At 36.9% G+C, this 16,037-nt stretch overlaps 1 protein-coding gene across 10 annotated transcripts in view; it reads left to right on the forward strand.

Moving 5' to 3' along the window:
- The window catches only part of EHBP1 (EH domain binding protein 1), a 297,963-nt gene that overhangs the window by 136,927 nt on the left and 144,999 nt on the right, over window positions 1-16,037 (forward strand). The gene's annotated exons all lie outside the window — the stretch shown is intronic.

A 16,037-nucleotide genomic window follows, 5' to 3' on the forward strand; every position in this document is an offset into this window, starting at 1 on the left:
AAAGGCATTACAAGTGTATTGTTGGTGCTTTAAACAAAGAATAATCTAAAGCAGCTAAGGGTGAAGGACAACTTACACTGATATAGAGGAAGGAGAAGAAATCATCCTTTGAGAAATGTACTGGAGAGATTAAAGCTCAGTGCAGAGAAATGGTTTGTTGAAGAATTTGAATATTGTCACTTTGATTTATGTTGTTACAATTTTGGCCTTATTTTCACTTTTTTAAAACAAATTTTTATGCATAATAAATATGGAAAGGTAAAACAGTGTTGGAACAAAAGCCTGAAACTTTTAAATGGTTTGGTTTACTTGCAAATAGTATATCTTCCATATGTAAGGTAGAAATGTCGGATTTAGTAAGTATTTTTTAGGTAAATAACTTTCGCTCACCTACTTATGGGTGTTTTGTTGTTGTTACCATATTACATTATGTGATTTTCAGAGGTAGTTAAGGGGAAAAATCAGATGAACTTGAACTCAGAGGGATAAAGTAAAGTCATAGGTTTCCTAGCCTGTACAGACAGGATTGGAACTGGCATTTTCATTAATTGTATGATATTTGGACCATACTCTACCTCAGGTGCCTGGCTTGCAGTTTTTCTCAAGGGCATTCAGGTTCAATAGTTTTTCTTGGATTTTTCACTTCATTCTGTGACTTTCATTAAATGCCAGAGTTCTGAAATAGTTTGTTTGCCTGTATTTTCATTGTTTTAAAAGGAGATTGAGTTCACTGAGGTCTTCACGTTGCTATTCCAGAAGTCAGTCTCTAGGTGTTTGTTTTTATATCAGGTATTTTTTATCGCTATAACTTTAGGGGAAGAAACTAGGACTAAATTCTGTCTTGCAATTGGCTAGGCAAAGGTGGATGGGGGGCTCTAAATGAAAGCAGCAAATGGTGTAAATATAAAGCAAAAGAGATGGCCAATTATGGTACTCATGAGGGGTGTAAAAAAAGACAGTAACAGGGACGGATAGGTGGCTCAGTTGGTTGAAGCGTGGGCTCTCAACCACAAGGTTGCAGGTTCGACTCCTCAACTCCCGCAAGGGATGGTGGGCAGCGTCCCCCGCAACTAATATTGAACATGGCACCTTGAGCTGAGCTGCTGCTGAGCTCCCGGATGGCTCGGTTGACTTGAGCGTGGGCTCTGGCGACTGGACCTGGACCTGAGCTGCGCCTCCATGGCTGGAATTGACTTGACTTGGGAAAAGTCCCATAAGTACACACTGTTCCCCAATAAATTCCTGTTCCCCTTCCCCCCTTAAAAAAAAAAGTAACAGGGCACTAGTCAGAATCAAGAAGCTATTTAGGTCCTTTATCCATTCTCACCATCAAGAATAATTGAATCTAGCCCCTGTCTCCCGAATCTCTAGTCCATTGCCTGTTCCCTGCCCCAACCTCTTTTATAGTCCATCAGGAGTTTGAACCTCATCAAGAAATACTAATCTCTTTGTTGGGGAATGGAAAGGAACTTAACAATGCCTATTGTGTGCTAGGCAGTGTTCTAGTATGTCATTTGATCCATAGAAAAACCTGAGAAATATATACCATTACCTCCATTTTACATATGAGAAACTGAATCTTAGTTAAGTAACTTGCTCAAAGTTATAAAACTAGTAGTGATAGTACCAGGATTAAAGTCCAGGTCTTTTTGATCTAAAACTAATAATTTTCTCACTGTGCTATGTTACCTCTAGAGAGGTATTTCCATTTCCATGTTGGAGCCGTAAATATGTTTTTTCGTAGAAACATTTTTACAGATGGTGATTAAGTTCTGTTGTAGTGAAGTATTACATGGCTATTTTTAACATTATTTTGCGGATACTGTTCCATTGTAGATAAGTTGTGGAATTAATGATGTTTGTAGGAAAGACTGAACATTTTACCACACTGCTTCTCTTGGAAATTGCCTTATAATGTTCAGACACAGACAGTAGAAACATAATCAGTCATATCTACAGTAACCTTCGGCTGATCTGGCAGTTAGTTTGGATAACGACTATGTGATATGCAACTGTGAAAAATTAATTTTAGAAAAGATTACTGATATATTATTAAGTGAAAAATACAAAGTGGATAACAGAGTATATAGTATGATATCTGTCTGTATAAAGTTTTATTTAAAAAGCATTATTTACTATATATGTTTACTGTGTACACACATACAAATGCACACACACACATACATATACACATACATTATGGAAGGAGTTACAAGTAACTTAATAGTGATTACCTTTGAGGAAAAGGGTCTTAGGATAGAGTGTATACACAGCTTGAGGAAGGCCTTGCTTTTTCTTTTTTAACCTTTCTATATTTGAATTTTCAAACCTTACACGTTTTGTTTCTGTTTTTGTTTGTTATACTAAAAGAGGTTACAGAGTACTGAGATCATGAATTTTTTGTTGTTATTGCCTTCTGTACACGATACAAGATAACATTTCCTTAAAAATAAATTATCCTTCAAGAGAGGAAGTCACTCCTAGGTTAGATCAAGGGTATTAAACTTTATGGAGGTGGCCTGGGGTTTCATCAGATGCCTTGGTGTTCAGCACACGAGACGAGGTATGGAGGCTTAGGAATAGGGCACTGTACCCTCTATTCTACTTCCACAGCACAAATCCACGTTTATTTTATATGTTAGAATTTGTGTAAGATTTCATTTGGGAAACAAATGGACCATTGCCAAATCAAAAAAAGAAAACACTAGCTACACAATAATGTATGAGATAAAGAAGAAGATTAGAATCAATGGCATACTGACAATAATTTAAAAAATGATAAATGGCAGGTGTGAAAGCACAGGAGTATGGGGTTTACTCATCATAGGAATATATGTGTTCACAGTAGACTGCATACATTCCTGGAGTTTTTGCAGTATTAAAGTAGAGTATAATAATTGACCATTTTGGCAACCTTGAGTCAACATGAAAGAGTCTTACTATATTTTGTATAGAGTATTCTATTTAGGAAAGTGTTTTACATCCAAACATTTTCATTAAAATTATTGAACAGCTTTAATACTTAAAAAAGTATGCTTTCTGGCCAATTATTTTCCTTATGTGTAAATTGAAAAGGAGACAATAGTTCAAATAAAGCTTTTGAAAAAACCAGGCTTAAATTTTAGTCAAATAATAAAAGGATATTACACCACAATTGTTTTGTGTAGCAAAATGCCAAACTGCACTGAATGGCAACTGACTGCAGAGGCTGAAGAGCATTCATTGTCATAGAATGACAAGTGCTCAGATGACTAATTTCCCTACCTGTCACCTGAAGCTACTTATTTTTAAGGAAATTTATGAAAAAGAATTCAGACCAGAATTTAAACAAAGTGATAACAAACATGTTCTTATATTGCAAATAAAATTCAGATTACCCCCAAAGGCAGCTAAGGACCCAAGGAATCTTCAGTATCATGAATCTACATAAACTCCATTGTTCAGAGCATTGATTTCTGCATTTGTGAAATGATAAAAACTATACTTTTTAAAAAGACAATTTAGAAGCCTGCATAGGAGCCTCTTCCAAGAGACACCAGAAACAACACACCTGGAGACTGGCTTCAGACAACACCAAAGCACTACCTGGTTAGCCTTATAGGTGGCACACCCAAAGGGTACTTAATAGGCTCAAGAGCCCACAGGGGCAAACCACACTCAGAAGGGTCAGTCCCCACACAGCCCCTCATATACTGTGGCAAAGCCAGCTCTCACAGTTAGTCAGCCTGGGAGTCAATCCCACCCACTGATACGCCAAAAGTAATCTAGGCTCAACTATAACAGGAGAATACACACAACACACACAAGGGACACTTCTGGGACACACGCACAGGAGTTCAGGAAGATTGTGCCATTGGGCCACACAGGACACATACTGCATAAGGCCACCCAGCAAAGACTGAGAGTTATAGGAGATCTACCTGATACATACAAGCAAACACAAAGAGGCAGCCAGAATGCAGAAACAAAGAAGCATGTCCCAAATAAAAGAACAGGAGGAACCTCCAGAAATAGAGCTAAATGAAATGGAGGCAACCAACCTACAAGAGACAGAGTTTAAAACACTAGTTATAAGAATACTTAAGGAACTTAGGGAGAATTTCAACAAAGAGATAGTAAGCATAAAGAAGGACATAGAAACCATAAAAAAGAGCCAGTCAGAAATGAAGAATACAATAACCGAAGAATACACTATTAGGAATCAACAGCAGATTAGATGAAGCAGAGGATCCAACCAGCAATTTAGAAGATAGGGTAGCAGAAAACACCCAATCAGAACAACAAAAAGGAAAAAAGAATAAAGAAAAATGAAGATAGTTTAAGGGACCTTTGGGACAATATCAAGTGTAATAACAGTTGCATCATAGGCGTACCAGAAGGAGAAGAGAGGGAGCAAGGGATCGAGAACCTATTTGAAGAAATAATGACTGAAAACTTCCCTAACCTGGTAAACAAAATAAACAGAAAGCCTAGGAAATGCAGAGAGTCCCAAACAAGATGAACCCAAACAGGCCTACAGCAAGACACATCATAATTACAATGGCAAAAGTTAAAGACAGAGAATCCTAAGAGCAGTAAGAGAAAGACAATTTGTTAACTTACAAGGGAGCTCCCATAAGACTATCAGATGATTTCTCAACAAAAACTTTGCAGGTTAGAAGGGAATAGCAGGAAATATTCAAAGGGATGAAAAACAATAGCCTACAACCAAGCGTGCTCTACCCAACATGGCTATTATTTAAAATTAAAGGAGAAATAAAGAGATTCCCAGTCAAGAAATGGCTAAAGAAATCATTACCACCAAGCCAGTATTACAAGAAATATTAAAAAGACTCCTTTAAGCAGAAGAAAGGAGAAAACAAACAAGCGGAGATCAAAAATATGAATATTAAAATTGCATTGACTGTACCTATCAATAATCACTTTAAATGTAAATGGATTAAATGATCCAATCAAAAGACACAAGGTAGTTGAATGGATAAGAAAACAAGACCCATGCTTATGCTGTCTACAAAGGACCCACCTCAGCTCAAAAGACACACACAGACTGAAAGTAAATGGGTGGAAAAAGATATTTCATGCAATGGAAGTGAGAAAAAAGCTGGGGTAGCAATACTTGTACTGGAAAAAAATATTCTTTAAAATGAAGGCTATAATAAGAGACAAAGAGGACATTACATAATAATAAAGGGATGAATCTAACAAAAGGGCACCACCGTAGTAAACATTTATGCACCCAGCATAGGAGCACCTAAATATATACATAGATATAAAAAATATTGACCATCATAAAGGCAGAGATCAACAGTAACGCAATCATAGTAGGGGGCTTTAACACCCCACTGACACCAATGGATAGATCTTCCAGACAGAAAACCAACACGGAAACAGCAACCTTAAATGACACACTAGACCAGATGGATTTAATTGATATTTTTATAGCATTACACCCCAAAGTAGCAGAATATACACTTTTTTGTTAAGTGTACATGAAACATTTTCCAAGATAGACTACATGTTAGGCCACAAAACGAGTCTCAGTAAGTTTAAGAATATCGAAATCATATCAAGTGTCTTGATGGAACTAGAAATCAACTACAAGAAAAAAACTGAAAAACACACAAACACACATAGGCTAAATAACATGGTACTAAATAATGAATGGCTCAGCAATGAGATCAAGAAAGAAATCAATTTGTTTGTCTTGTTCTTTTGTTGTTTACAGTTTTATATACCACATATAAGTGAAACCATATGGTTCTCTACTTTTTCTGTCCAACTTATTTCACTTAGCATTATAATCCCAAGATACATCCATGTTGTCACAAATGGTACTATTTCATCCATTGTGTATATATACCACAATTTCTTTACCCATTCATCTATCGAAGGACACTTTGGTTGTTTCCATGTCTTGGCCACCAAAAATAAAGCTGCAGTGAACATTGGAGCACATATGTCTTTATGGATAAATGTTTTCAGATTTTTTGGGTAGATACCCAGGAGAGGGATTGCTGGGTCATATGGTAATTTTATTCTTAATTTTTTGAGGAACCTCCACACTGCCTTCTATAGCAGCTGCACCTATCTCCATTCCCACCAGCAGTGTATGAGGGTTCCTTTTTCTCAACAGCCTCTCCAACACTTGTTACTATTTGTCTTGTTGATGATACCCATTCTAACTGGGGTGAGGTGATATCTCATTGTGGTTTTTATTTGCACTTCTCTAATGATTACTGATGTTGAGAATTTTTTCATATGTCCATTGGCTATTTGTCCTCTTTGGAGAATGGTCTCTTCAGGTCCTCTGCCCATTTTTTAATTGGATTGAAATGAAGAAACAAAAACTCATAGACATATACAATAGTTTAGTGGTTACCAAAGGGTAAGAGGGGAGCAGGGTTCTAGAAGAGGGTAATGGGGTCAAATATATGGTGATGGAAGGAGAACTGACTCTGGGTGGTGAACACATAATGTGAAATATTGATGATGTATTATAGAATTGTACACCTGAAATCTATGTAACTTGACAAATATTGTCACTGAAACAAACTAAAAAGAAAGAAAAATAAGGACAACAGTAACAACAACAAAAATCTTCTAAAACTATTCCAAAAAATCAAAGAGGATGGAAGCCTCCCAAGGTCATTTTATGAGGCCACCATTACCCTGATTGTAAAAACAGACAGAAATTACAGAAAAAGAAAACTATATGCCAATATCCCTGATGAACATAGATGCATAAATCCTCAACAAAATCTTAGCAAACTGAATTCAGTAATACATTAAAATGATCATACCCCACAATTGAGTGGGATTCATTCCTGATATGCAAGGTTGGTTCAATATCCACAAATCAATTAACGTGATACACCACATAAACAAAATGAAAAATAAAAATCATGTGGTCATATCAATAGATGCAGAAAAGGCATTTGACAAAATCTAGCATCCATTTATGATGAAAACTCTCAGTAAAGGGGGAATAGAGGGAACATATCTCAGTGTAATAAAGGCCTTATATGTCAAGCCTATAGCTAATGTACTCAATGGGGAAAAGCTAAAAGCAGTCCCCTAAGATCAGGAACAAGACAAGGATGCCCACTTTCACCACTTTTATTCAGCATAGTTCTGGAAGTCCTAGCCACAGCAATCAGAGAAGAAAAGAAATACAAAAGGCATCCAAAAGGGAAAGGAAGAAGTAAAAGTGTTATTTGCAGAAGATGTGACACTTTATATAGAGAACCCAAAAGATTCCACCAAAAACTATTAGAACTGATAAATTTATTTAGTAAATTAACAGGATACAAAATTAATATTTGCAAATTGGTTGCATTTTTATACCCCAACAATGAAGTATAACAAAGGGAAATTAAGTAAACAATCCCATTTACAATCGCATCAAAAAAATAAATAAAATACTTAGAAATAAATTTAACCAAAGAAGTAAAAGACCTGTACTCAGAAAAAGTATAAGATTTTGAAGAGAGAAATTAAAGATAAAAATCTAAATATGTACCATGCTCATGGATAGGAAGAATTAATATAGTTAAAATGTCCATGCTAACCCAAAGCAATCTATAGATTCAGTGCAATCCCTATCAAAATACCAGTGACATTTTTCACAGAACTAGAACTAAAAATACTAAAATTTACTTGGAACCATAAAAGACCTTATATAGCCATGGCAGTTTTGAGAAAGAAGAACAAAGCTGGAAGTATTACACCACCTGATATCAAATTATACTAAGCCAAGTAATCAAAACAGCATGGTATTGGCATAAAAACAGACACATAGATCAACGGAACAGAATAGGGAGCCCAGAAATAAACTCATCCTTTATGGTCATTTAAGCTATGACAAAAGAAGCAAGATTTACATTGGGGTAAAGACAGTCCTTTCAATAAATGGTGCTGGAAAAACTGGACAGATACATGCAAAAAAATGGAGCTGGATTCCCTCCGTACTCCATATACAAGAATAAACTCTATATGGATTAAAGACTTAAATGTTTAAGAAGAAAATGTAGGAGGTAAACTCTCAGACATTACCCTTAGTAATATTTTTACTGACATCTCCTTGGGCAAGGGAAACAAAAGAAAGAATAGAGAAATGGGACTACATCAAACTGAAAAGTTTTTTCACCGTAAAGGAAACCATCAACAAAGCAAAAAGACACCCTACTGAATGAGAGAAGATATTTGCCAATGATATATCTGATAAGGAGTTAATATCCACCATTTATTATTTAAAAAAAACTCAGAAATCAGCACCACAAAAACAACCCAATTAAAAAATTGGCAGAGGACCTGAACAGACATTTCTCCAAAGAGGACATACAGATGGCCAATAGACATATGAAAAGATTCTCAACGTCGCTAATCATTAGAGAAATGCAAATAAAAACCACAATGATATACCTACCTCACTCCTGTCAGAATGGCTATCATCTATAAAGCAACAGACAACCAGCATTGGTGAGAATGTGGACAGTAGGGAACCTTTATGTACTGTTGGTGGGATTACAAATTGGTGCAGCCACTTGAGAAAACTGTATGGAAGTTCCTCAAAAAATTAAAAAATAGAACTACCTTATGACTCAGCAATTCCACTCCTGGGTATTTATCCAAATAAAATCCAAAACACTAATTTGAAAAACTGTATACACCCTTGTGTCTATTGCAGCACTATTCACAATAGCCAAGATATGGAAACAACTGAAATGCCCTTCAATAGATGATTGGATAAAGAAATTGTGGTACATTTGTACAATGGAGTATTACTGTGCCATAAAGAAGAATGAAATCTTACCATTTTCAACAACATGGATCCACCTAGAAGATTTTATGCTAAATGGGTCAGACTGAGAAAGGTCAAACACCATATGATCTCACTTATATGTGGAATCCAAAGAACAGAATAAGTGAACAAACAAAACAGAAAGAGATACAGAGATACAGAGAACAAACTGATGGTCGCTAGATGGGAGGGGCTTGGGGGGATGGGTGAGAAAGGTGAAGAGATTAGGCGATCTAAATGGGCAGTCACAAAATAGTCATGGGGGTGTGAAATACAGTATGGGGAACATAGTATTGTAAAAACTATGTATGGTGTCAGATGGGTACTAGACTTATTGGGGAATCATATAAATTATATAAATGCCTAACTGCTGTGCTACTTAGTATAAAATGGAATCCAAATTACAAGAAAGAGCTTGGGAACATAAATGACATTATTGCCAGATATATCTGCTAAAGTATTTTATTAAACACTGTAATGTATGCAATTCCATAAAAATCACATTATGAACAGCCAACTATTAATAACATAAATGATTCAAACAAATTAAACTTACACTTTTGTGATAGCATAGAAAAGAGCCCCACTGCACATTTGATGATGAAATGAGCCTGGTCAAGTGGGGAAGGTCTCCCTCAAAGATCCTGATTGGTAGAGCTCCAGTGGTTGACCGTGATACTACTTTCCACTTGCTCCATCTCTAAAAATGAAAACGCCATATCTCAAGTCCTAGCTAAATACTTGTAACTGAAGACTTCACTCATATTGTTAATGCTTTCTAGAAAGTTCTGACAGAGACCTCATTTTGCACATGGATGTTTTTGAACTTGATTACAGATTGCAGTAACTGTGGGAAGCCCAGGCTAAACCAAACTCAAAGTTACACACAGCAGTCTTTGATTGGTCCCAGCAGCAAATTCAAACCACAGGGCAAACACCGCTTTCAGCCTTGCACATAAAGACCTCCTTCTAGAAAGTTCTTTACCCATTTCTGTCTATGTACAACTATGCAGAATGGTACCTACAGGCCATTTATGCTGAAAGACAATAACCACACAATCAGACTATTAATTTCCTCAAATGTAAGTTGAAAATGTCTCAAACCTTCCAAGGAAAATCATAAATAGAATGAAGATCAAATTTAATTGAATATAATAAATACACAGTTATTTTGTAAAATAAAATGCCAAGCTGCATTCAGCGACAGCTGTGGGAAAAAGGTAAACTGAAGTTACCTATAAATTATTTACTTACTGGAATACCTTACTTATCAGAATACCCTGTTCCTCAATAATACTGAATAAATGGGGCACTCCTGTATGTATCAGCTGTTCTTGGTTAGTACTCTTTGGGATAACTAATAGAAACAAGCCATTTGGTTGATTTTTTTTTCTTAAGCAAAATGGATAACATATTATAAAGACCCAAGGAAATTTTGTATTGTAGAACCCTAGGCAGAGGATATAGGCCTCAGGACTCAACCTCTGTTGTACCTGCTTCTGTCTCTGGAATGCCTTCGATCTGCCTTTACTTTTTTAATGATAATTTAGTTAAGCTTGCTTTTTCCCTGCAAAATAGTTTATGCTGTGGAACTTAGTTTCTCCCCCAACAAAGCTACCCTTCTTTTACTGTGGCTGACTTTACCTAAAGGTTAAGAACAAATTACATTAAATCAACTGCTTTTTTTTTTCTTTTTTAAATTTTATTGAGGAATATTGAGGAACAGTGTGTTTCTCCAGGACCCATCAGCTCCAAGTTGTTATCCTTCAGTCTAGTTGTGGAGGGCTCAACTCAGCTCCAAGTCCAGTTGCCATTTTCAATCTTAGTTGCAGGGGGCACAGTCCACCATCCCATGTGGGAATTGAACCAGCAACCTTCTTGTTGAGCGCTCACACTCTAACCAACTTGAGCCATCCGGCCGCCCCTCTGGAAGCTCAGCAGCAGCTCGTTGTCTTCAATCTAGTTGTGGATGGTGCAGCTTACTGGCCCATGTGGGAATCAAACCGGCAACCCTGTTGTTCAGAGCTCACATCCTAACCAACTGAAACATCTGGCCACCCCCTCAACTGCTTTTTCTTAATATGTATGTGGAGCCTTCCAGAATTATTTTTTAAGATCTTATTAATCACATGAGTCTCTAGTTAATGGAATTCGAGTTGGAATTAGGATTACCTGTGGGCTACAGAAGCCCCAAATGACAGTTTAAATAAAAGAAAAAAAAATTGTATCTCTGTTTAAAAATGTTAATAGCCCAGTGCTGATACAGTAGCCTCACAGAGTCATCAGGGACCCAGTCTCCTATTTTGGTGCCCTACCATCCTCAGCATAGACATCTTCTACTTTGTGGCTCAAGATGCCCAATTCCAGTCAACAAGAAGAAAGGACAAAAAACAGCCACACCTACCTCTAGCAAGAGATACTAGAAAATGAATCTTTATTCTGGGTAGTTGTATTACCCATATAAAAATCAAGGGATCTATTATTAAGAAAGAAAAGTAGAATGGATATTAGGGAACAGTTAGCAGATTCTGCCATAAATGTTAGAGTGTGAGTTCTTTGAGCAGTGCAAATGAGCCTAAATCTTGGTTTTTCTTCTATGAGAAAAGCTGAATAATAACTGTCGTTTCAAAACCAATCATGTAAACTTTAAAGGAAAATCAACAGAATATTTTATAATTGAGTGTAAAGAAGTCTAGGAACAATATAATAGAATGCAACAACAAAAAACCCATGCATACACGAACAAAACAACCCAAGCTATCAAAAGTTGAATAGTATTTTCTTTAAAATCAGCTCACTACATTTATACCAGGGGTGCCAAAAAATATATACAAGTGGACACTTTGGTCAACGTTGTTCAAGCAGTAGTTCGCCATAATCAGAAGTGTCTGGATATTGATGGTAACCACTTTGAGCACCTCTTATAATTGCAGAAGTCAAACGTGACTTGTATTCATCTTTTATTATTGGTATATATTGAGTATTACAGTTTTCCTTTCTTAAAGTGTGTACACATTTTTTTGGCACCCTCTGTATAATGATGTCTGAAAAAATTATTGGTGAGGATATTGAGAAACATTCCTTTTTCTCGTCACCTGCAATATCAATTCTAAAATATATTTGGACATGTACTGCAGGGCCTGGACTACATTGAGGCAAGAGAAGTTCCTGAGGCACAAAATTTAAAGGGGTACTTCCTCTTAGGTTGATGCAAGTGCAGATGCTACCTCTGCACTGCCCTAAGAATGAATGCCTCCTTCAGTCTTATGCTCTAGGCACTGCTTGGCCTCACTCTAGTCCCAGCCCTAGTACACAGATGGGGCAGTTATGACAGACAAATGTACAGTAGCAGTGACCCACATACAGGTCTTTACCAACTGAAAGAGTCAGCAACCAAAGCGTTGAGAATATCATTAAGAACTTGCGTCTTGATTTTTATGATTGTATTCAATGGGAGAAATAAAAATGCTAAAGTCCTGTTTGAAAAATAAACAGTGATTAGAATGCTTGTCTTTGAAACACATTTTGTAAAATAATTAAATGTACTTTTGAAACGTTGCTTTTTTATATCTATGCAAACTTGGCACTTGTTAAACTCAAGAGTTAGTGTGCCCTTAAGTTTGACTATAGGTACCTCGTTCTTAAGAAGACACTCTCAGTGTCATGCATGAACCTGAAAATGAGTGCCTCCTAAAATTTTTGCACAAAAGAATTGGTCAATGAAAGAGGACCGATCCTAGCCATCAGAGCAAATGACCTTTTGTAAAACAAACTTACCACAAAAACAAAATACATTTTTTAAAAGCTTCTAATTAACATTTTAGTGTGTTTTGACTAGACATTCCATTAATAAATGAAACACAAGAAATAAGTCAGACAGAGAAAGACAAATACCTATGATTTCACTTATATGTAGAATCTAAAAAACAAAACAAATGAACAATACAGGAACAAGTTCATAGATACAGAGAATAAATTGATGGTTGCTAGATGGTGGTGGGTATGAGGGGTGAGTGAAAAAGGTGAAGAGGTTAAGAAGAACAAATTGCCAGTTATAAAAATAGTCACAGGGTTGTAAAGTACAGCATAGGAAATACAGCCAGTGATATAGTAGTAACTATGTGAAGTATCACATGGGTACTAGACCTAATCAGGGTGATCACTTCGTAAGTTATATAAATGTCTAATCATCGTGTGATTGTATACCTGAAACTGTTATAACATTGTATGTCAATTGGAATTGAAAATAAATTTTTAAAAAAGATAAATAAATAAAATAAATGAAACAAGAGCAAGTAGTCACCAAAAATAATGATCTGAGTCAAAATGTTAATCATGGGTGAATCTAGATAAAGAATACATAGGTTTTTATTGTACTATATTTGCAACTTTTCTGTAGGTTTAAAATGTTCCCCAAAGGATGGTAAAAAGTAATCGTTTGAGAATAGGAAAGAGCTCTTACATATGAAAAAATACAATTTTAAATTTTAAAAGTTATAAGCACTTAGTAGAACTTTGCAGATCATCAAATTAATCAATTAGAAGACAAACATGAAAATTTCTGTTTAGAATTCAATGTGAACATGAAGAGATTAAAATAATGGGAGGAAAAATAAGAATAAAGGATAAAGTTAGGAAATTCACTATATTTATAATGGGGGTTGTAGAGATGAGAGGACATGAGGAAAATAATTATCAGTGAAAGAGAAGAGAATTTATGTGAGCTGAAGAAAGACTTGAGTCTTTAGATTAAAAGGACTCACGAGTACCAGGCAAGACAAGTAGAATGAGATCCAAACCTAGACATATCCAGTACTTTTGATTTTTCAAAGGTACATTACCTAAAAGGAAAGATTTTTATCATCAGATGCTTTTGTAACATTAAATGCTGGCGACAATGGAGTGTATTTATATAATAAAAAAAAATGTCTGCAAAAGGATTGAAAAATATCAAATATATAAAAATTCATGAATTTGTAGTGATAATACCCAAATAGTTGACTTTGGAAGTTGCTAGGGTACCAACTCATTATTGTATAAATTGATAAATAAAGTAAAAGAGTCAAGTATTTATCCTGACTTTCCTTAATGAAGTATATTCAAAGATAATTAAATAGCAGTGAGGGGAAGTTCTTCCCCATAGAATTATAGCTATGAAATGCAGAAGGAATGATATTAAAAAACTCACAATTTTATAATCTCTAATGAAATAATGGATCTAGCAACAATCAACATGGCTGTTAAAACCATTAGAGGGAAGGTTTTATAATAGATGAATGGATCGGGCTGACAATACTCAACTGTAGTGATCAATTTAATATCATTAAGAGTAAGACAGAGACGTCATCAAAATGGCGGCATGCGGTGAGCCTCTGTAAAGCTCTCCTGGAATTTACAACTAATCGAACAACAACTCCACAAAGGACTCCCTGCACAGCAGACAGGCAAGACGAAGAGGCCCACTACTGAATTCACCTAAAGGTGGACGAATCGCACGATTGGGGGGGGCAGGGGGTGAAGAGGAAAGGGAGAAGTGCGGAGAGGAGACTGAGCCGCGTGGGCGCAAGACGCAGACCTAGCTCAGTGCTCCGAGCTCGCTGCATCCCAGAACTACCACAGCTGTGGGAGAGGGAAGAACTCGGACTGCTAGGGCTCCCCTTATGGCCCACAGGGCTGAGGGGACAGCATATAACACGGCTGAACCCAAGGCTCACGGCAGAGACCTCAGAGAAAAGACTGAGGGAAGAAGGCTGAAAACGGTGGTTTAAGCCTTCACTGCCAAGCAGAGAACAGAAGCCTTAGGCACTGAGACTTGCCGTCCCCTCCCTACCCTCCCAGAGCCTGTCCCGCCCCCACCTGCCTGGTGCTAGAAGCGGAACAGTAGCAGTATCAGATCAAAAGAACAGAATATTTGCTGTTCTGAGAACTGTGGACCGCAGACACAGATTTGCAGCCCAACTAGTTCTGGCAAAGAGGTGGGAGCTGTAGAAGCAGGACCGGATGTGGTGGTGGTCACCGCCATTGCTCTGGGCCACCTCTCGCAACTCACCCCGCCCCTGGCCCCAGCTATCTGGGCAGATCCCTGCAGGAGTAAACAGAACTACTGAAACACACAAGCTCTGAATCTGGTGCAGGAAGAGCTTTGGAATTTCAAAAGCTCTCCGCATACCCACACGGACACTGCGCTCTGTGACCCAGGCAGACTATTAACAGAGGAGAAGCCCGTCTCCCAGGGAATCCCCCCATTGTGCGAGAAGCTGAAATAGTGCAGAGAAAACATAGCACTACCGTGTGAGAGAGAAAAAAACACTGCAGTCGGAGAGAAAATAAAACATTCTCCCAACAAGTACTGGAAAACAAAAGAAAGACCTCTTCCTATCAACCTGTTGCAGAAGCCACTCCTGTAGATGTCTAGGAAGATAAATAATAAGTCAGTAATTGCCATGACTAACCAAGGCAACAAGACAGCTCAGAAAGAAAGTAAAAAGTCTCCAGAAAAGGAACTTAAAGATGTGGAAATATGTGACTTAAATGACAGAGAATTCAAGATTGCAGTTCTGAAAAAACTCAACGAGATGCAAGAAAACACAGTAAGGCAGTTTAATGAACTCAGAAACACAAAGAACAACATAGCATTTTACGAAAGAGGTTGAAATTTTAATAAAGAACCAAATAGAATTTCTAGAGATTAAGAACTCAATAGAAGAAATTAAGAATGAAATAACCAGTTTAGGTAATAGAGCTGACTAGATGGAGGGAAGAATCAGTGACAGTGAAGATAGAAATCTGGAAATTACACAGATGGAAGAAGAAAGAGACTTGAGACTTAAAAGAAATGAAAGAACTCTACAAGAACTTTCTGACTCCATCAGAAAGAGCAATATAAGAATAATGGGCATACCAGAAGGAGAAGAAAGAGAGAAGAGAACAGAGAATATATTCAAACAAATTGCTGATGAGAACTTCCCAAACTTGTGGACAGAACTGGATCCTCAAATCCAAGAAACAAATAGAACACCTAATTACCTCAATCCCAACAGGCCTTCTCCAAGGCACATTGTATTGAAGCTGTCAAAAATCAACAACAAAGAAAGAATCCTCAAGGCAGCCAGGGAAAAGAAGACGGTAACCTACAAAGGACAGCCCATTAGATTATCATCAGATTTTTCAGCAGAAACTCTACAAGCCAGGAGGGAGTGGAACCAAATATTCAAACTATTGAAAGAGAGAAATCATG

Source organism: Rhinolophus sinicus, linkage group LG05 (genome assembly GCF_036562045.2).
Source record: "Rhinolophus sinicus isolate RSC01 linkage group LG05, ASM3656204v1, whole genome shotgun sequence".
In the NCBI taxonomy this organism is placed as follows: domain Eukaryota; kingdom Metazoa; phylum Chordata; class Mammalia; order Chiroptera; family Rhinolophidae; genus Rhinolophus; species Rhinolophus sinicus.